Source organism: Equus asinus, chromosome 23 (genome assembly GCF_041296235.1).
Source record: "Equus asinus isolate D_3611 breed Donkey chromosome 23, EquAss-T2T_v2, whole genome shotgun sequence".
Taxonomy (NCBI): domain Eukaryota; kingdom Metazoa; phylum Chordata; class Mammalia; order Perissodactyla; family Equidae; genus Equus; species Equus asinus.
The window spans coordinates 46,816,525-46,838,841 of NC_091812.1; the positions used below are offsets into that span (position 1 = coordinate 46,816,525).

The 22,317-nt window shown below is 40.6% G+C and overlaps 1 long non-coding RNA gene across 1 annotated transcript in view; it reads right to left on the reverse strand.

The window, feature by feature from the left end:
* LOC123280192 (uncharacterized) overlaps nucleotides 1–13,673 on the reverse strand; it is a 92,170-nt gene extending 78,497 nt beyond the window's left edge. The window contains exon 1 of the long non-coding RNA XR_011497419.1: nucleotides 13,530–13,673. This is a non-coding gene — a long non-coding RNA (uncharacterized lncRNA). The remainder of the gene's footprint in view (nucleotides 1–13,529) is intronic.
* Between the last annotated feature and the right edge of the window lie 8,644 nt (nucleotides 13,674–22,317).

Here is a 22,317-nt window from a genome sequence, read left to right on the forward strand (position 1 = left end):
ACTTTCATCAATCATTTATCCTTAAGATGGTTTTCAACTACTATGCGCAGAGATTTAATGTTATCACATATTTCTCATTTAACACAAATATACATCATGTGTTACGTTCTTCGTTTCCTTTTTCTTGTGTATATTTACATCCCCTCTTTTGTTGGGTCCATTTTAAATAAGCTGTACAGTCTGCTGGAATCACAAATGAAAAGTTTGTGTCTCCCTGGAAATTTTTTGGTAACATTCAGTGAATATATACTTATTTAAAAATTAAAAAAATACAGTTACCAAAAAATATCAAAAGAAACTTTATCTTTGAGAATTGCCACAATTTGGATCAAAATGCACCCTATGTCACATTATAGGATAAACTTTTAAACAATTCACCTAGGTAACATTCATTTTATGACATTTAAGATATTCTCCATCTATTCCTCAAAAAATTAAAAATAGAACTACCATACAATCCAGCCATCCCACTACTGGGTATTTATCCAAAGAGCTTGAAGTCAGCAATCCCAAAAGCCCTATGCACCCCAGTGTTCATTGCAGCATTATTTACAATAGTCAAGACATGGAAGCAACCTAAGTTCCCAGCAACAGACAAATGGATAAAGAAGATGTGGTACATATATACAATGGAATACTACTCAGCTGCAAAACAGAACAAAATCATTCCATTTGCAATAACATGGATGGACCTTGAGGGAATTATGTTAAGTGAAATAAACCAGCGAGAGAAGGATAATCTGTGTATGACTCCACTCATATGAGGAATTTAAAATTATGGACTAAGAACAGTTTAGTGGATACCAGGGGAAAGGTGGGGTGGGGGGTGGGCACAAAGGGTGAAGTGGTGCACCTACAGCACGACTGACAAACATTAATTGTGAAATTCTTGTGAAATTTCACAAGATTATAACCTATCAACTCAATTAAAAAAAAAAAGATATTCTCCATCTAGACTTAAGGAAAAAGCAATTTTATTTTGCTGTATAAACAAGAGAAATTATGCTAAGAGGGAAAATAGGCTATGGGCCCTTTAAAATGTATTTATTAAGGAAAATAAACTGTGTGAAGGCCACTGATTTAACAGATTGGTTGTTTGTGAGCATGCCAATTCAATTGGAGTAATTTCCTTTAGCCCATTAGAGAAAGTTACAGAGAAGCCCAGTGTAATCTTCTGAGTTTATGGTATCATCTGAGAAGGGATGTTCTGTGACTATGAAAAGTTTTAGTAAGTTTGAGGCTAAAGGAAGTCGGGGAAAATGGTATGATTACGCTTTCCTTCATGAATCAATTCCAGGTGTTGCCATTAGATTCTCCAAGTGTTGAAGGAAAAAAGATATTGGTGCCAGAGAAACCATGGAGATAATCTAACTGAAACTTCTTCCTTTCTAGAGGAGGAAACTGAGGCCTGGAAAGACTATCTGCCCTACAAGCTGTGTAGTCAGGTAGGAACGGAGTTGGGGCTAGAACCCAGACCTCCTGTCTAACCCAATAACATTCCAGTGATTGAGTTCTTATAGACAAGAGAAATCAGAAAGTGCACGGATAACTTTGAGATAAGTAGCTCTTTTGGCACCTCCACCACCAGCACATAATATTAATACCTCTTGGTGACATTCCAAATCCTATATTATATAGATAACTGAATAACATAAAATGGTAAAATGAGAGATTGGGAGGTGCGTTAACAGAATAACTGGAAAAGATCTAGCATCTTTGATGAAAATACAACCAGAAATATACTGATAAATTACATTGTAATTAGTCTCTTTTTAAATGAGATATTCTCTAAAATTTTACTCAACTTTCTTTGATAGAAGAAAGAGTATCAAGTGTGTCTAACATAGGCCTGCTACTTATTTAAATTGTTTCAAAGCCAAAACATCACTTGAACCATTGCATCATTCTTCATATTTCAAATTAAATGATTTTGCCCCATCCCTTCGTGAATACTAATATCATGATATAGTGATTTAATGTTGGTTTATTTGGGGACCTTACAAATGGCTCTTCAATCAGACTCATTTAGAACGGCCACTCTACAAATGGTCATCCCTTATTCTTCTGGTTGACTAGAGGCAAACCAGAAGTCCTCACACAGCTTAAAAGGCATGATTCACATTTCATGAAGAACAACGCTAGTCTTCTGTATTCTAGAAGAATGGACAAGTATGAGGGAAGAGCTGGGGATTATGGAGGAAAAGGATGAGGCAGTGAAATCTCAATATGCAGGACTATAATTTATTTCAGCTGGGTTGTAAATTGCCAACTAATCCTAACACAGAAGTTCTAAAGTGTAGATTAGATCTGGAAAATTCTATTATCATCTCATTGTTTATATCTGAAGGAGTACCTTATTAAAGTATTAATATGAAAAACAAATACAGGAACAACTCAATCTAAAGGCACATTTCTCACTTCTACGTTGCTAAAAGCAAATTCCTTCTAAACTCCAAGCTTCAATTTCCTCATCTGGTATATGGTGATATTAATAACCTAGATATTTTTAGTTTAAGTTCACTCAAAATAATGCATGGAAAAGAGCTGTTGGACAATGAGTGGACTATTACAGGGTTGTTATGTTGTTGTTATAGTAGCCTCTCATCTTGTAATGACAAAGTACCTGTTTTAAAAGCATGGTACTTATCACATTTTCTTATTAACGTTAGAATCTTCATTTCTGGACATAGCGTGGCAGAGAGAGAGAACAACATAAGGCATTAGCCACAACCATTTGACAGAACAGATAATAAGCATACACAAATCTACACATTCAGAATGCCCAAGGAGAAATGGAATATCTGGATATTAGGCTTTAAAAAGGTGTTAGAGACTAATAGTTCATAAATTAATATTAATCTAGAATGATCCTATTATACTGAAATGAAACCAAATCTTTGTAGCTTATATCACATCAAGCATGAGGGGATTTATTAATAACACCCAAGTAAATATACATCGAGGGAAATTTGAACAGTAGTACATGGGTGAGTAAAAGGAAAAATTTGCATTTAAAGCAGGAACTCTAAAGAACAATTGCCTCTTTTTGACCAAGGGTCTTAATCTGCCCCCAACCCAGGAACCTAAAGTGAAAGTAAATATGACTAGAAGAAAGCAGTCGCTAGAGAGAGCCTAGACATGGAGCCGTCAGGTTAGCTAACAGGTGAAACGGTCACAATTTTGCATTTGTACTGTTGAGCACCATTAAGTGTTTGCCAGTGAAGCTCAACTTCTATAGGAAATAATTTAAAAAGACTGGACACAAAGTGTAGGCCTTGAGCAACTGCAGAAATAAAGACTACAATTTTTTTTTTTTTTTTTTTGAGGAAGATTAGCCCTGAGCTAACTGCTGCCAATCCTCCTCTTTTCGCTGAGGAAGACTGGCACTGAGCTAACATCCATGCCCATCCTTCTCTACTTTATATGTGGGACGCCTGCCACAGCGTGGTTTGCCAAGTGGTGCCATGCCCGCACCCGGGATCCAAACCGACGAACCTGGGCCGCCGAAGCAGAACATGTGAACTTAACCGCTGTGCCACGGGACCGGCCCCTGCAATTTTTTTAAATAAAGGCCACATTCCAACACAGACAATATGGAGAGAGGACATCAAGGGACACATAGATGTTAAAGGTGATCATTCAAACTCGAGAAGGCACTGGAAATTATTAGACTCTGCTGTATATCTTATTTATTTTGTGGTACTTGTGTATATTCAATAAATTCTAACAACACTGTAGTGTGTCACTTCTGTCTTCTCCAAATATGTTTTTATTGACTTCATAAAGTCCAAATTTAGAAGACTATCTACATGGTGCTATAAATAGATAGGTGGACTGGTATTCTAACCAAGATGTTGGTACTGAGAAACAGCAAAATAAAATCCAGTCTCTTACAGATGGTATCTCATGCCATCAAATCCAGTCCTTAAAATTTCAAAATCAATCATGCTTCAGTGGAAAATGTGCCAGTAGACACTTTTAAGCACTGGCCAATAAACGCTTCATCTGATAAGTTTTCTTTCTTTCAGAACTTACCCTGAAATAGGTAGCAATGTCATGTGCATTCTGAATACTCTGGAAACTTCCCCTTCTTCAGTTTCTCTTCTGAGGCTACACTGGAGCTGGGGCTTAAAGCAGGGTCAAGTCTATGATCGTCTCATGCTCTTGTGAATGAACAAAGTACCAATGGATTCTTTCCTGTTAGGAAGGAATGGTGACAGAAGATGCCCAATAGGTTGACTAGGATGGCCAATGGTTGGGTTTTTTATTTGAGCTAACATTTGTTGCCCATCTTCCTCTTTTTGCTTGAGGAAGATTCTTGCTGAGCTAACATCTGTGCCAGTCTTCCGCCATTTTGTATGGGGGACACTGCCACAGCATGGCTTGATGAGCAGTGTGTAGGTCCGTGGGAACCCTGGGCTGCCGAATTGGAGCACACAAAGTTAACCACTATGCCACCAGGCAGGCCCCAACAGTTTAATTTTTTTAAAAACCATCACCTTTACTACCCAAATCTTAAAACTTCTCTAGCAATCTAGAATAAAGTATCTATCCAAATATGTGCCCTTTCACACTCAACTTGTTACCTCTAAGAAAAATGTAATGTTAATATTATTTTTAAAAAAAGCTTTTAGAACTTTTTAGAGAGGTCCCACAGACAGCCAGTGGATTTTGCTCAGTAATTTAAGTGTAAAAGGCTCAGCAGTATAATTGATAGGTTAAATTCCCCTTGTTTTCATCGTACAACTAAATTGAACTTCATTAAATGTCGGTTAAGCAACTGTAGAGAAAAGCAGTGGGCAGGATATAGTTGAGCTTCCACTGAATCTTCTGTAACTAAACATTTGGGAGCATTAACCAGTGTGAACTGGAGTTGGATCTCTCTCTGACCTGTGATGTTCCTCTCGGTGGACCAGGCCCTGGAGCGTTGTTTGATGTCCTCATGTACTGGATAGTAGTTCTCAATAGGAGAGGAAGTGGACCATCTGTTAGCATTATTCTAAACATACAGAGTGAAATAAAAACCAAAGAAACTACAGATCATCAGGTTACTTCTTCGCCACCAGAAATATTAATTGCTAGTAGAGTCGTCTAAGATAAAAGAGGTAATTAGAACTATTAAAAAGTTAGACAATATCATTGACTCTGCTTTGAAACCAGAAGCGATTTTTATTACTACTCTTCCCCTCATCTCCCATACTTCTACTGTCCAATTCTTGTTCCTTTTGTTCTTTTTACTAGGTTAGCATTTATGACTTCCATATTCCTTTCTGCCACTGCTATTCTCTTGGTTGTCTCATCTTGGTTTCATATTTAAATGTATTTACCATCTGTTTTCACTGCAGCCTGTCTATTTCTAACTTCTTCATTTTGATTCATCTTGTTTGGAGCAATTTTGCTATCAATTACTTTTTTCAAGAAGGACTTACAGGTGCCGTATCTGCTGCATTTGTCCATCTCTGAGGAAGACTGGAGTAATCTTTATATTTGGACAACAGCATCTAGCTTGATAAGATTCTTTCCCTCTGACCATGACAAACATTTATCCATTGTCTTCATATTGACTGTTATACGTAACAACAAATTTCTCTTGATGAACTGGATGCCCTTTCAAGGAAATTTTCTTTTATTACATTTATGAATACTTTTCCTTTTCCATTTGCTGTGCTCTCAGCTTTAGAAATAGAGAGAGTCCTTTGCTGAATCATCTTAGAAGTCTTCTGTATCTTTATATGCCCATTTTAATTGCTTTCATCTCTTTATCTTTTTTCTCTGAATTCCCTAGAAATGTCTCAAGCCTATAAGTAGTCAATTTAAATTCTTGTTCAGGTCCTTCTTAACAACACTTGAAGGAATTACTTTAATTTATGACTTCATAAAAGCAATAGAAAGGATTAATTGATAAGAGCTGATGCCACAGTAAAGAATGAACCATATCCAGTTAACTAAAATATATGTGAATGTCTCATTGTGTGAGGATAATTTGTAGTGGAAAATAAGCTTACACCAAATAGACTTAAAACAAGGACTTGACTGAAATTTAAAATTATGAGGACAAGTTTGTCTCAGTTTAGGTTATAATCTGTTAATTCTTAAAACAAAGAAAAGATCAAGTATTGGAGTTTAGAGGTATCACTTTTTGAAAAAATTGAATAGATGCTTGTTATAGAATCCTTCCCTTCACATTTGAGTTTAATGAAATGATCATAAGAAGAGTCATTAATAGAAAAATATCAAGCAGCTTCATCAATTTTTCTAAGGGCTCCTCTTAACCCTTTGAATGTAAGTCATCGTCTTCCAACATACCTGTTATCTCATCCTCCTTGCTGATTTTCTATTCTTCAAATGTTAACTCATCTAAAGCTGCCTGATGCTCCAATGCTGTGATTAGAATGATTCTCCAACATCATTTTCATGAAATCCCACACCATTTGCAAAGTTTTTTTTAACATTGTAATCAATTTACATTGTATTTTGCATTTTACTGCTGGATGCTACAAGAGACTGACCAATCCAAAGATTGACGTGAAACACACTGGTGTTAAATAATGTTTGGATGGAGGCAAATTTTACACGTGTTGAGTTTTCTGAATGCTTTTCGTTTTCCATTTCCCTATGCAACTTATAATTCCAGAGGCCTAACTTATTATTTAGACACTTGTTAAAGACACTAAGGAAGACTTTATTCAAGAGGGACTACTGCAATGGGGGTCTCACAGCAGGAGAGAGAGATGGAACTCAATATACAACAAGGGCAGGTGGAGATTTATAGCCAAGGAGCAAGGGGGGGTCAGTGGATGGAAAATTATCAAAAGGAAACATCTAAGCTAGGGGGATTCATGCAAGGTAAACTGAACAGGATTCTTGCTGAAGACATGCTAGGCTGATAAAATATCCAGGGTGGGAGACGAGGAACTTGATCAGATATCAGGATGCTCAGATACCAAGGGTGGGGGATTTTTGATAAACTGATTCACCAGGATTCTTGCTACAGTTGGACTAAGCAGGTCAAGGACAGGCCCAAGGTCAAGGCTTAGTCAAAAAGAGGACTCAGAGGAATCTGACTCAAGTTTGGTCAAGGAAAGTCTTTGTCAGTTGGCAGAAAGTCTGTGTCCCAGTACGGTCCTAGGCTCTCTCCTTTTTTCATCTTACTAGATGCGCATTGCCCTTTGAACGACCTTGTCTTTGTCAATGTCTCATGTTGGACTCATCCTTTCTTGAACTAAGGGCTATTAACCAATTTCGGAGTTCTTAACCACTCCAACTGCAACTATTGTGGCTTCCTCTACTTGCCAGTTTATAAATCCATGTCGTTCTAGATCCTCCAAAGTTGTCACTTATTTCAGGGTACAAAGTTTTCTGTTAGTTCTCTCTGCAAAGTGTCCCTTTCTCCATGCTGCCGTGGAATATGGAGTTTTACAAACCTCTCTGGATTTAGGTGGGAAAAGACTACTTTCAGACTGATGGCTACCAGGAAGACACCCCCATTCTGCAAAATTCCATTCCCTGTGGTTGTTTCCTGAGTGACTCCCTCTATCAGATATCCCCCGGAAGCAGCTGGAATCAACACTTCTCTGCTTACTGCCTTTCTGAGGATTTCCTTTTTAACTCTTTCATGTCTAAATATGTGTGGCTAACTCTGGGCCAATTATAACGGGCTAAAATTATGAGATAGCCTGAGTCTAGCTTATAATAAGTCTACTATCAGCAAGGAAAGCATAATAGCTCTATTACAAATGACTTCTTCATGCAGAAAATGCATATATCATGGCCAAGATGGCATGGCATGAGTTTTCCTTTTGGTTTATTATTTCCATTTTCAGAGCATATTCAGTTGTATTTTATACAGTATAACTATAAGATTCCCAAGGCACAACAAGTCAATGGACAGATGAAGTCTGTGTAGACATTTATACATGGATTCAAATAGAATTCTCTCACTTACTGGCTTTGTTCATGTGGCAAGTTATTTAACCTATTTGCGCCTCAATTACCACATCTCTAAATTGGGGTAACAATGCCTCCTTTACAAACCTCTGGAGTATATATGTATATATGTAAAGCACTTAGCAGGGACCTTGGCAATTAGTAGACGTTTGATAATTGGTAACTATTCTGAATACCAACTATGGTATTGTACCAGGCAAAACCCTTTTCTATAAAGGTAAAAGTCTTAAATTCATAACTAGAATTTCCATAATCCAAGAGTGCCAAGGGGTCTCTCAGCCCCTGCTCCAGGGGCAGTTGTTTTGCAATCAGGCTGGAGGGCAGTAATTTAGCAAAGTCTCACCAGTGCTCTACTCAATGGGAACACAATCCAATGAGCTGGAGCAACGGTAGGTCCTTGAACCTTGGGCCCCTTGGGGCTTCAGTTTTCCCACCCAATCAATTCCCTCACTTAGGCCTATGAGCGAATTCTTAAGAGATTAACATCTCACCTTAAGATGCCTATGACAACCAGCTAACAAATAACGCAATGAATCTTCAATCAGCACCCAGCACCCCCTCCCACTTGACAAAATGTGAATACAGGAAACAGAAAAAGGATTTTCCACACAAGAATTCCTGTTTGATATACTACCTTGACCTGCACCTAACAGTTCAAATCATGAAAATACGAATCTTTTATGGTTACTGGGAAAATTCATAGTTTATCATATTTTGTCGGCTGGAGAGGAAGAAAAGACTTGGCCAGGTTCCTGGGGGAAAGATAGCCTGTCATATTTGCTGAGATTTATTTATGAAAAAGCACTCAGGATGATACTTTTGTGCAACATGCTCTCCTCCTGCTCAGAGCAGCATTAGTGCAAAGTGAATAAGAGAAGCTTCCAGACTGCCCAGAGCAAAGGAGGAGACCAAAATAAAGGGGGGGGGGGGACTCTCAACTGCCGTCATGTAAATCTCTTGATTATTTAAACTTCTGCAGAATAATGATTGCATATTTGAAAGTAATACATCTGTTCCTTTCCCTCCCCACCCCCATGTGGTTTTCTAATCCCGAGGTAATTACGTTTTGACAAAAATTTATTGGGACATCTGTTTTTTCCCTTAGATCTGCAGGTCACTGTGCGACTCTCGCAGCAGCCCAGCGGAGAGCTGCACGGAGAAACCAAACACAATGGCTGGTGAGATCCAGGGCAGGCAAGACCTGGGTGGCGGTTTTTAGTTAGAGACAGAAAGGCCAGTCCCCTAGTGCCACCAGGCTGCACCATCTCATGTGCCTCCTTTCTTGGTGCTCAGCACAAGATTCTGGCCTAGGAGAGGGAGGGGATCGACGATACGGCAGGGGAGTGGAGGGGGAGGGCTGGCTGGTAACAGGCTGGCAGCGTGCATCAAGATTCATGCATTTTCTAGGTTGGCATCCAATATAAAAATAATTCATGGAGGGAAGAGGATGGGGATGCAATGCACAGGCCATATGTTTGGAACCCCTGCCCATAATGGCTGGCTGTGGTTACCAGCGTCTGGTGCCACCAGCTAGATTAAATTATGGTACCCTGCGGAGGCACAGAAATCAGAACGATTTCTCTAACTTCCAGCATTTGAATAAAACACGGAATGCCCTAGGAACTTGACTCACCCATAAAACTGCTTTTTTAATTTTTTAAAAGTACTTCACTTCAGTCTACTCTTTTTGGTGGATAAACCGCCAAAACTTGCTAACTTTTGTTTTTTCACAAATCCCAGCTCCCATAGGAAATCCAACGCCTTTACTCCATGTTTTTCTGCCTTTGAGCCCTCATAAGGAAGTTTATTTTCCTGAGGTGTCCAATCCAATATCTTGACCTGAGATATGAAAAAGAGTCTGAGTGACTTGCCTCTGTGCCAGATGAAACTTTGGAACATTCTGAGATGTTTCTGCCATTAAGAGCTTAATTAGGAATTTCAATAACTAAATAAAGTTCCATTTCCCTTTCCTCTGGCTTATTGATTAAAAAAAGAAAAGAATCATAACCAAGATATTTCACTTTCAAATAGATACCAAACAACACTCAACTACTTTTTTTTTCCTGAAGAGTATCATACAATCATTACAATGATTACGTTTAAATATCCACTCCCCCAAACCAAATTAAGAAAATAAGATGCCTCTGGGGATAATAAGCATCTCTTCCATGAATGGATAAAAGGCATGCTATTTCCTAAATTTCTTTATGAAGCGCTGAGTAGGAGCAAACTCCCAATTTTCAGATGGAAGCACTGACAGGGAGAGACAAGGAACTAAGGTCATTAAGAAATGTTCCTGAGCCAAGCTGGGTATGGAGCTCTAGCGTCTGGATCTCACTTTTAGGCTCTATTCTTTCTATTTATCAAAGTGTCCAATGATAAATAATCATCTAGCAGATTCTGCAGAATCCTGGGATCTCATGAGATACAAGGTAGTCTGTGGAGAGAAAAAAAAAGGAGTTTTTCTCTAGAATATGTTTGGAAATATTGGGTTAAAGAAGCTTAAGCAGGCTCTTTGATGCTGGGGATCTTTAATTTTTTATGTGAGTCATGGAGCTCAGAGAGAGTGAAAAACCACGGGGTGTATCTTAGCTCAGGCTGCCTTAACAAAATGCCGTAGACGGGGTTTGCTTAAACAACAGAAATATATTTCTCAAAGTTCTGGAGGCTGGAAGTCTGAGATCAAGGTTCCAGCAGGATTGGGTTTGGGTAAGAGTCCTCCTCCTGGCTCGCAGATACCTGTCATCTTGCTGTGTCCTCACATGCACTCACCCCGTCTTGGGGGCTCCATCCTCCTAACCTATCTAAACCTAATCACCTCCCAAAAGTCTCACCACCTAATACTGTCCGTTTCAGGGTTAGGGCTTCAACATATGGATTTGGGGGGGCAACACAAATATTCAGTCCGCAACTGGGTGCTGCCCCAAATTTTTGACTGCAGAATTATGAGGTTTAAGAAATGCTTAACTAGACTCCCCTTTAGTTTTAAACTTTGATACAATATGAATATCCTAACTGTATCTTGACACAGGGCACATGGAAGGTATTCAATTATTTTTGGAATAAATTCATTCACTCTTTTCAATGCTATCTATTTTTTGCCAGAATACGGAAAATAAATCATGGCGGCAGTACTAACCATGGTTGAATAACTACAGAGGATGGGTGTAGGGGGGGAGTGGGGTAACGATGAGTGTGTCCAGTGTGGTTAGGAAGAAGGTAATGAACACACTTAGGGTTGTAACACTGGAAAAACGGTCCCTGAAGCACACAAGTGAGTACACACTCTGGTCTGGGAGCCAGAAGTGTTGCATGCAGCCCCATTGGGTGACAGTCTGGGGGTGTGTGTGTGTGTGTGTGTGTGTGTGTGTGTGTGTGTGTGTGTTGGGGTGGGGGAGTGGTTAGGCTGGGAAGGAGGGTCCCATTCACTCTTGTCTGTTTCCCTTCTAAGGAAGGCTTCATTTGAATGACAGTTACTAAGACTTCAGAATTAAACCTCCTAAAAACCATTGTTCTACTCTTCATTATTTCACTGCTCCAGCCTCATTCAATTTTTTTATTCTTTCTTTTCCTCGTCTTAATTTTCTCACTTATTTTTGATTGTTTTCTTGTGTTATTGTGTTGGAATTGCATAGTTTTTCATACATATACATAAAGTTTATTTTGCTACAGTTTCTTTGTTGTTGTTTTTTGTTTTGGGGTTTGTTTGTTTGTTTGCTACATTTCTCCTCCAAAGCAGAGAAATAAAAGTTCAATATACAGAATAAGAAAAAACTTCCGGGACAACAAATTTCAACTTCTTTGGGTTAAATCTTGCAGAAACACTGAGAGAGAGAATAGACCTGAGCTTTTCACTTACAAAGATAAATCTTTATTATAACATTGGACTGTAGAACCCATGATATTCCTCATGCTATTTCTCAAGATGAAATGCTGTTTCCTTCTAGCTCTTCCCATCAAAACCCTAGCCATTCTTTAAGGCCACTTCCATAAGCCTTTCCTGGGTCCCCATCGGAAACCTCTCCCTGCCTTTTAGTGCTCACGTGGCCCTTTTCTGCACCTCCCTGTGTCTCGGTTTCCTCTTTCATAAAATGACAATAATAATAGTACCACTGCATCATGGCAAATCGTTTAAATTACTATCTCCCATGTGGATCGGTACTTCCCTATTCCTCGAGATACAGAAAGGTACCAGGAGTATGGTAGATATTTAATAAATGATTGTTTAACTGACTTAACAGAACGTAACCAGAGAATTTCAAACTGCCAGAACAGGCCCATGATTGGGAATGGCAAGGAGTGCTGCTTATCCTCATCTTAGAAGCAGTATGGAGACCAGCAGAGCACCGAGCTGGGAATTTGGAAAGCATCAGGCTCTAACCAGCTGCTTGACATTGGGAAACTCATTCCACCTCTCTGGACTTCCCCGGCCTCATCCATGAGATGAAGTAGTTGGACTCGGTGAGCTGCCTGCCTGGTTGGGCTCTGGCACTACAGAACTCTCTGATGACCAAAATGCATAAAAGTTTCCTTCCCAGAAGGCAGCCAGTCCTGCCCATCAGAAAACAGCCAGCAGCCGAGAGAACACTTGGTGCACAGGTCCCATGTTGACATTTCGGTAAATTACAGCTGAAAAATCTCTCACCCCCAGATGAAAATAATTTGGTCCTTCCCGAGCCTATTTTCCCGTCACCGTTGTATTTACAATCACTGTTTCAATTTTCCCCTCTTAGACGTCATGGGGGCGTCTTTGAATGAATACGGTCTGCACCCAAGCCCACCAGCCTGCTTGGAAGCGCTCAGATGCGCTCATTAGAGCACGGGGGCTGTGTGTGTGTCTGAGCTCCCTCGGCACAAAGAGCGGCAGCTGGATGGACGGCCTGTGAGGGGTGAGCAGAGGGCCCTCTGCCAAACGCTGTTCCTTTAATTCACCTAAACGCTGACCTTGAAAAATTGCCCTTTATGGGACGTGATGAGGTGTGAATTCAATCTCCATCCTCACTTGGGTCCTGTCATTTTCTGCACGGTGTGCAGTTGTGCCAGACAACATCAACTGGACCAGCAGAGGGGCGGCGAGATTGACAAGGTCCTCTGGGGAAGGCCAACATCAAAAGACCCTGCAAACTCATTTCAGGCATAGGCCTCTCTCTCACCATTATTATTCTTTTTTTTCTGGCTGTAATCAAACCAGCAAAGGTTGGTGCTGGTTCAGTGACATCACCTGTGCAGCTTAACGACACCTTCTCTGTTGAGCAAAAGGGGTGCTCATCTGAGATGAGGCTTTGGAAGGTTCTGTGTTCATTCCCTTTCCTCCTTAAATGCTTCGGCTCATGACCCAAACCAGCTCACTTCAACCTTACTCTGAATGTTCCGAAGGGTGAGAAAGGGGAGCATGCGTTCTGTCATTTTGCTTGTGCTCAAAGAATCAAATGCAGTCGATTTAACTTCATCAAATCACTGACAACAGGCGCTGATACAGAGGATGGAAAATATGCAAGGCCAGAGAACAGCCAAAATCCTACAGTTTCTATCAGTATTAAAGCCAGATGTTCCACTGGCTGTTCAAATTTGATAAAACTCACCAACAATAAAGGCTTCTCCCCAGGCTCGGCGGGACCCTGAGTCCATTCATCAGTACAGTACTTGGTCTCTCTGGCTGTACACAAGGCCAGAAGGTAGCATTTAATGCAACACGAGGGCTTCTGTGAAGGCAAAACTGGTCCTCCTTTGTGGGTTTCTGTAGGTTGTTGTGGCTTGAACAGATCTGTTTATGCTACACTTGCTATGGCAACGTTTATCTGATATGGACAAAAGGCATTTTGATTCTTGAATTAATAACACTTGAGTCAAGCCTATGATTCAACAAGAGGTATTCAAACAGTTTAAGTGAAGGCAATGTTTTCTCTGAAGCTAATTAATGCAGCAACAAACCTTTGGCTGAAGTGATCCAAATGTGCAGCAAGCGAGTGTTACCCTGTTCTATAAACCATCGAGCTATCCTTGCAGTGAGTGAATGGAGAGGGGAAAAAAGAAAGGCACATGCTGTTGGTGTGAACCTCAGATGGGAGCCTGGGCAATTTCACGTTTTAAGGAGGACCTGCAGAGGTGGCTGCTGTTCAGTCTGACAAGTGTTTGACTGCATTGTAAAGGGCGAGAGGGCCCTGGACACAGAAGTGACTGTGAATTCACCCCAGCCTTCCTCTCTGCTCCACTTTCCTCTACGTGCCCCTAAGCTGCAGCCCCCACAAGGCTCAGGTGACTTGATTTCATGGCACACCTTTTCTGAGAAGCAGACGCGGCCCCAGGGGATCAGGTAAATGGCTTTCCCTCCTCCCCCCTACAGCTCCCAAACAGAGGTTTCCTTTCCTTTCCTCCACTGAAAAATTGCCAAAACCACTCCATACTGTACAGCTAACCCAAAAACAGGCAACGGAGAATGATGTTAATTTAAACTTCTGCCTTATTAAGTAACAAAACCCAGAAATAATGTGATCAAAGCCAAAAGACACAAACTTCTGCCATCTTTCTTGAGATAAAAGGAGTAAAACACCCATTAAATGAAGGAGGCTTGGACTCTTAATAAAAATAGCTAATTAAGTGTTGGAGTAACTTAGCATTTTGCCTCATGAGCCCTGCAATACTCAAGACTGGCCTGTATCCCCTCCGATCTCACTCCTTCCTGCTGTGACTCAGGCCATCACATAATTCTTTTTCCCTTCCCTTCATTATGTGCCAGGGACTGTTGTATGCGCTGGGAGTGCAGAGGTGAGCCGTGGACCAGATCCCGGCTCTCGAGTAACATTCTAGTGGTAATAGGGTTGCTGAGCAGGACAGGACAAGCAGGTGTTAAGTGCTTGGAGGAAAATAAATCAGCATAAGAGGAATAAATGGAGGTGGGATGAGATATGGGCTGCTTGATGGCCACTCTGAATCCTGAAATGCCCACAAGAATTTCTCCCATGGAATAGACCACGCCCCTCTCATTTGTGCTGTTACAGAGTCTATTTTCCAACGATGTGAGTGAATTCCATGCTTCAACTCAAGTTTTCTTTTCTTCTTTTACTTTTAATCTGCAGATATTTTTGAACACCTACCATATGCCAAACACACAAAAAATGAAAAAGGCCCAGTGCCCACTGAACCAGAGCCCACCATCTGGTTAGGAGTGCAGACGCGACATCAATAACTCTGATAGGTATAAAGCTGGGGTTCCCTACCATTGCTGGGCCCCAGAGTCATCTGAGCAGCAAGTTGAAAATGCAGATGCTTGGAATCCACCCCAGATCTGCCAGAGGAAGATCTCTGGAACAGGAAGGGAACCAGCGCATTTGCATTTTAATCAGCTGCCCCCTCCCTCAGATTAACTCTAATGTACGGCAAAGATTGGAACTACTAGTATCAAAGAAAGCACATTGGACTTAATGGCATTAGTCCTGCAAGCTTCTTCAGCTGGGCCCATAGCCTTATTTGGTTTAGGATTCGGAGCTTTTAATATCTGCCTAGGCCCGTGTGGGACTCAATCAATGGAAACATTAATGAGAGAAGATACAAGTTCAAGTCCAGGGCAAACCTGGTCCAGGTTTGTGTACAAGGGAGGAAGTAATATCTCCTCTGATGAGTGCTGTATAATTTAAATGAAATAAAATATGGAAAAGCAACTATCACTGTGCTTGCAGATAATAGATGCTCTGAAATGGTGGGTTATCACCAGCCTTGGCTTCCTCCTGTGGAACTCATCGTGATAAATGCTGCCATGTGATTTGAATTCCACTATGACTTTCCTTCAGCTTTTTCCCTATGAGCAGGAGAATATTTAAGAGAAAAGCATTCTTACTTCCAATTGTTTTCCTCTAGTCAATGCTAATGATTGGAATTTTTTCTTTTTTTGCCTCCAGCCACTTTGGTGAGAAAAGAATAGATAAGACTTGGCACTAGAAGCTGACCGTGGACACATTGGTAGTCAGGAAATCCTAGAAACTTGGGGCTTGGCGAGCTTTCCAAGATCATCTGATCTAACCCTCTTGGTCTTTTACATCAGAAACCTGGGGCCCAGAGAGGGACCGTGGTTTGCTGAAGGTCACAGAGCCAGCTCACGGCAGAGCTGAGGCAAGACCCCAGTGAAAGTCTGGTTGTCAAAGTGTCTCTCTGGAGCTCTTGGTACGCCATGCAAGTGCCCCAGGCCCTCTGAAAGAGAGAGAGAGTGAAAAGCGAGTACAGCGACCCACTTAAACTACAGAAAGTCCCATTTTTACCTGTTTTATATAAACATTCTCAGTATGACTGCATTTGAAGAAACAATTTTATGATTAAAGATAACTGAAAAGCACGGCACTAGACCATTCTGCAGTTTCCATCACAGTTGGCTCTTTCCTGCCCACCACTTAACTTCCTGCAACCATTATCAGACAACAATATAATTTTAGACATTGTGTTTGGAGTCTAGTGTTGCAAAATATCTTCCCATCCAAATGTCCTTCTTCCTCATAATAAGACAAAGACATCATGAAGCTTCCCCTGAAAAACTACAAAAGAACAAATGAATACAATGAGCCCCATCAGCTTAGGATTATAAATGTTCAGGGGATAGTGGAAACCAAGGAAAGGCCAATACGAGTCTGTTCAAATGTACTGTTATAGATGGAAGTATGGTTAATTAGCTCTTCAGTACTAAAAAAATATTTTAAATCTGCTTACAATTAAAACATAATTAACTTTTCCATTTTCCCTTTATGACTTTTTCACCAAAGAATCAGTAAAAATTCGAGCTAAGATTAAAGATAGATGTGTCAGAGACTTCTACTTGCCTACCAAATAGTCATTTTCTCCTTATGAACAAACATCGATGTTATTAAAGGAGGAAATGGGCCCAGTTAAATATGTATCCAACCTCTCTTGCAGCTAAGGGATATCATAGGAGAGCATTATGATTGATGGGATATGAGTAGAAATAACAGAAAGAGACTTCTGGAAAATCTCTTAAAACAGGGCTTCCCACACTTACTTTGCCTCTCCTTATCTGGTTTACCCTGTCTAAACATGAACATGATGTCTGGCATTCCAGCAGCCATTTTGAGAGCATGAGGATAAGAGTTAACCCCCTACAGATGGTGGAGCACAAAGCTAGAAGGGCCCTAAGTCTTTGAAGGCCTCAGAGAGCTGCCATACCAGCCTGAGTGCCCACCTCCAAATGTATTTTACATGAGAGAAAAATAAACCCCTGATGTCATCATAGTACTTCTACTATTGTTGTTTCACTTTTTCGTTTCTTTTACTAGCAACCAAACAGAATTCATAGCTTAGACAGTAGGCAAGCCAAACTACGATAAATGAAGCTAAGCTTAAGAGCATTTCCTATGTAACAGGAAGCATTACCCGCCAGAAATCTGCCCAAGAAAGCTTATTCAGGTGAGATTTCCTGACTTTTTTATGTTTTTCCAGATCTGAAAGTTTTGGAAAGTGAATATGAACAGTAAAGTACGTGGGCAGTTATCCAAAGAGAATGGTTTTATGTTTGCCTAGCACTGTACAATGAACAGTGTTGGATATGACTTGTCAACGATTCTATATTCCTAAGCGTCAACTCAATAAAAGAAAGTTAAATTTCAAACCATTTTCAAGAGGGGCTTATTGTATATGAAAAGGCCATTTAGGGCACCCCACTGATTTTGAGATCATTTTCAGACTTGCCATATGAATTGTAATGTCAAATGACATCCATACCTACCACCTCTTTGCTTCGCCTTTGTATCAGTTCTCTTAAGCAATGTAGACTAAAAAAGCATAAAACCACTGCGTCTCCATTAGAGCTCCCCAAAGCCACGCCGAAGCATAGGAAGCATGCATTGAACACATTGGTATATGTGTCAGATATAGAAAACAGCAAACTTAAACAGTGTGTCTTTCGAAGTCCTGAAGTTGACTAACGAGCTGAGTAGGGAAGGGCACTGAGAGTGTTTCCCTCTGGATTTTGCAAGATGGAAGCAAGCAGTCAGGCTCAGGAAATCCATTCAGCAAGGCACTGGGCAAAAAGGCGGAGATCAATTGGGATCTAGGAGGCAGTCAGACAGAGCCACCAGCAAATACAGTGGCAGGCTGGAGTGCCAAGAGCATGCTACCTAAATGCTGGAAGCAACCCTTAGTAGAGACCCCAAATAGGAACAATCTTGTCCTGTGCCCTTTCACCAATAGTGACAATGATGCTGATGGACACATAAAAGAACATGATTTACCTGTCAGCATTCCTAATTTCCACAGGCAGGCCACACTCTATGCTTAAATAATGAGATATACATATATAATATGTCCTATTAGTTAACCAAGGAAAATGAGGCTCAAGGAGATTGAAAAAGTTGGCCAATGTCAGAAAGTGCATAAGTGACAGAGCCGATGCTCAAACTCAAGCCTGTCTGCCTCCAAAACCCATATTCATAACTCCTGATCCATGTTAGCTCTCTTAGAGGAAGACTCTCCCAAAGTTGGGGGCCAAAGGCCCTTACTGAAGAGCCGTAACTAAAGCGAGAGTCCTGTGGCTTTGATGAGAAGGTTGGTTTTCATCTTATAGGCAATGTTTAATTTCCTTGAGCTTATTGAAATATTGAAAATAGTTCATAGATACCCCCATTTCCACCTGCATGAACCTACAAAGAATGTACAAAGTCTAATTTAGAAAACAATGGGCCCTGGGGAAATTCATAGGGGTGGGCGTAGGGTGAGGAGTGTCACTGTCACAAGACAGTCAAGCTTTGATGGTACACTGTGCCAAACCAGACCTTTATTTCTCTAATTATGGCTTCCTCTGCTCCCCAAAATCTGTTTCCCCATATCCTGAGGCATAAAGGCCAAATTTAAGTATATAGCCGTAACAGCCCTAAGAAAACAATAAAACACCTTTACATACCTTGGTTGGAGTCCAAAATTTGCAGGATATCTTCCCACTCACTGTCCCATGGACCTCATGTATCTCCTGAGAAGTCACCAAACAACTCAGTCTTCCCAGAACACAAGGACAGTGCCACACTCCATCGCTTTGCATCACTTTCTACCACCACCTAAAATGCCCTTCCCCTGTTCCTTGCATGGCAAAATATTATCTGTTCTTAAAGGTGCTGCTCAAATACCAACTCCTTCTAGAAGCTTCCCTCAGACCAGATGCCCCTACTTCACTTCTTCATTGTCCAAATTGAATTGGCCCAAGAGAATGTTTTGCCCTCTGCACTTTATTTAGGTCTCTGTCTACCACTGTAGTGTTATTAATTCATTTTGCTTGAGTGTGTCTATGAGCCAAGTACAGTAACTTACTCACACATGAATCTCCAGAACCTTGCAAGTGCCTGATACATAGTGAACACTCAATGAAGGCTGAATGCCTGGATAAATGGTTGTGATGATTTCAATAGAAATCAAGTTTAAAAAAATAAGCTCTTAGCTAATTGTGATTTGGATGTTTTCCTGAGTTTGTGAGACCCTCACAAAATAAAATATTTCATAAAAGTCTAATAATAGAATTCTAATGTAAATCAAAAGGTAAATAGTTGCATTTACACTCTTGCTCACTTTTTTCCCCAGTAGTTTCCTGTCAATGTCTACCATTCCTGTGAAGTTTAGGGTCTTGGTTTGTAAGAAACCTTCATTAGCCACCATGTTAGGCTTTCAAATGCTCATAAATCAGCAATTCCTTATGTCTAATATGGGAATCTTCCTGAGCAAGAATTTGGGACAAATTTTCAGATTCCTGTCACACTCTAACATCTCTCGTAATCAATATTTATTGAGCACTCATGTTGTGTTGATGCTTTTCTAAGCACCTTCCATGTATGAACTCACTTAAACGTCTAGAGGCTGAGGCAAGGGCTCAGGCTAACAGTGGGCGTTTCACGTAGTGAAGAGAAGGGACTGAGATTTCACCAGGTAGACAACAACTGATACAAGAGTTTCAGCTCCAAGACCTGCAAAGATTCCCCTGTCATAATGGGATTATCCGGATCATTTACATATTATGCTTACCACTTATAAATGCATACTGAAATATTGACAGATTATGATAGGATGTCTGAGGTTTCTGGTAAAATTATCCAGTTGCAGGGAGATGGAAAAATAGAAAAGGATATCAACAAACATGAGCAATCATAAGTTGATACTGGTTATAGCTGAGTAATGGTACAGGTAGCACTCTCTAATTTTACATACATTTGAAATTTCCATTTTAAAAAGTTCTTTTAAAAAAAGAACCCACTTAAACCATAACCATAACAATGCAATTGATAACAACTCTGGCCAAGCTCTCTCAGGTTGGTGCCCCACCCTGCCAGTCTGTCTCTGCAGCTTCTGCTTCTCTTACAGAACTCTCCACAATGTGTGGTTATTTTGTTTATTTGTTTTCAGTCTGTCTCCCACTGAGCTTTAAGTTCTGAAAGAGGAGCAGCTCTGTCTAATTTGCTATTGAATCCTCAGCATCTAGCACAATGCCTGTGCAGAGGGGGAGCTAAATAAATATTTGTCAAGGAAGGAAGGAAGGGAGGGAGAGATGGAGAGAGGGAAGGAGGGAGGGAGGCAGAGAAGAAAAACATGGTGGCACCATAGGAAGCACTTAACTCATATCATCTCATTTAATTCCAACCACCCCATGAGAAAGCTGCCATTAAAAAAGGTCATTGGCTGAGAAGTAGCAGAGCCAGGATTTGGAAATGACCTGGCGCCATCTGGCATGCCCAAGATTGCAGAGGTGTACTGCCCACCAGCACCTCTGGCATACCTGGTTGGTGCTCACAAAGGCCATGAATTGAATCACAAGCCAACAAAATGCCAATGTGAAAGCAGGCCTGGCATATTCACATAAGAGCTATGTTCATCTGTCTATTATTGAGCCTACAATTTAATGAACTCACTTGGAAAATACATCTAATGGATGGCCCTGCCTGGTATCCCACGTCTACCAGCACATCTGAAAAATCTGCCTGATGCTCAGACCAAATATTAGGTAAATCAGTGCCCGAAATATATAGTGAATATAGAATTCTACTTCATTCTGATGAGTTTTTAAAGACACAGTACAAATATTATGTTAAGAAACAAATACCAAAATTTTTTTTTAAATCGAGCAAAGCAGAAACCCTAAGATCAGGATAGCATTCTAATATATTGGAGTCGAGCAGACCTTGTTTTCAATGCTGCCACTGCCCTTCAGTGAATGTGAGGCTATGAGAAACTGACTTAACTTCGTGCCTCAGTTTCCTGAGCCGTACCGGAATGGCTGAGAGTAGCTTAAACACCTTACAATTTAAGCTCATTCCTCTACAATTCTCATGGCCTTGTGAGATACTTTAGATGTGCATTGAATGTGCTCTCTTACCGTTTTCTCTCCTGTTGGTTTCAGTCTACAGAGTGCTTTTACCCCGCCAGCTGAAAGTCTTTGGGTAACCAATAATCCAGCAACTCCCCTTTTCACACTTGCCATTCTGACTTTCAGTTGTTTGAACTGAGTGGTCAAAAGGTGCTGTGGTGTGCTGCTCATTTATTCCATCTTAGGCCCACAAAGGGTCTCCTTGTAACTTCTCACGCTCAGTCCTAGTTGTGCTCATTTCAACCTAACACAAGTGGTCATGTCACTCTCCCATGTGACAGAACTTCAATATTTAACAGTGGTGGGTGATCAATCCTTCCAGATAAAATATCAACAGTGCCATCAACCTCATGACACTTGATCCTTACGGTGCCTACACTAAGTTTCACAGTGGCTCTTTAGAATAAAATATAGTTTTCTAAAAATTTGGGAATGTCACAGCTACATCTTTGCAACAAGAGTAGAAACTTGATCAACCATTAGTGCGCAGGCTCCCTGTCATACGTAGAGAACATCTGCCTTTTCAAAAAGAGAAGCTTCAATGGGAGGGGCCTCATGGGACACAATGTGTCCATCATTACGTGTGGGGCTTCCTGTTCGAGCTAACTGAACAGTTCAGAGAAATGGAAGAATCACCCCGGAAGGTTTCCTCAGCTTTTCCTGATAAGGACGTGTTTCATATCCCCTAAATTACTCTCTGATGTTTGCTCCGGAAAGGAACCTAAGTAACGATTCTTCCCTTCTTTTTTGTAAATGGCAAGCTAGGAATGAATATATTACTTGAGCAAGATGATCATACCAAATTAGATGATGCTTGTTGGAATAAGGAGACTATAAATTTTAAAGTAAATAAATAAGTGGTTTTAAAGCATGACACAGATTAAGCGACATGAGAATTATCATCGAGCTTCCATGATCATTTGGCATCCATCTGGGGAGAATGGTCAACCAACACAGCTTCCCTCTACAGAAGAAGCTCTAAGCGGTTCAGGCTGGGTCTTGAACAGCGATTCTCAACTTTGATTGCACAG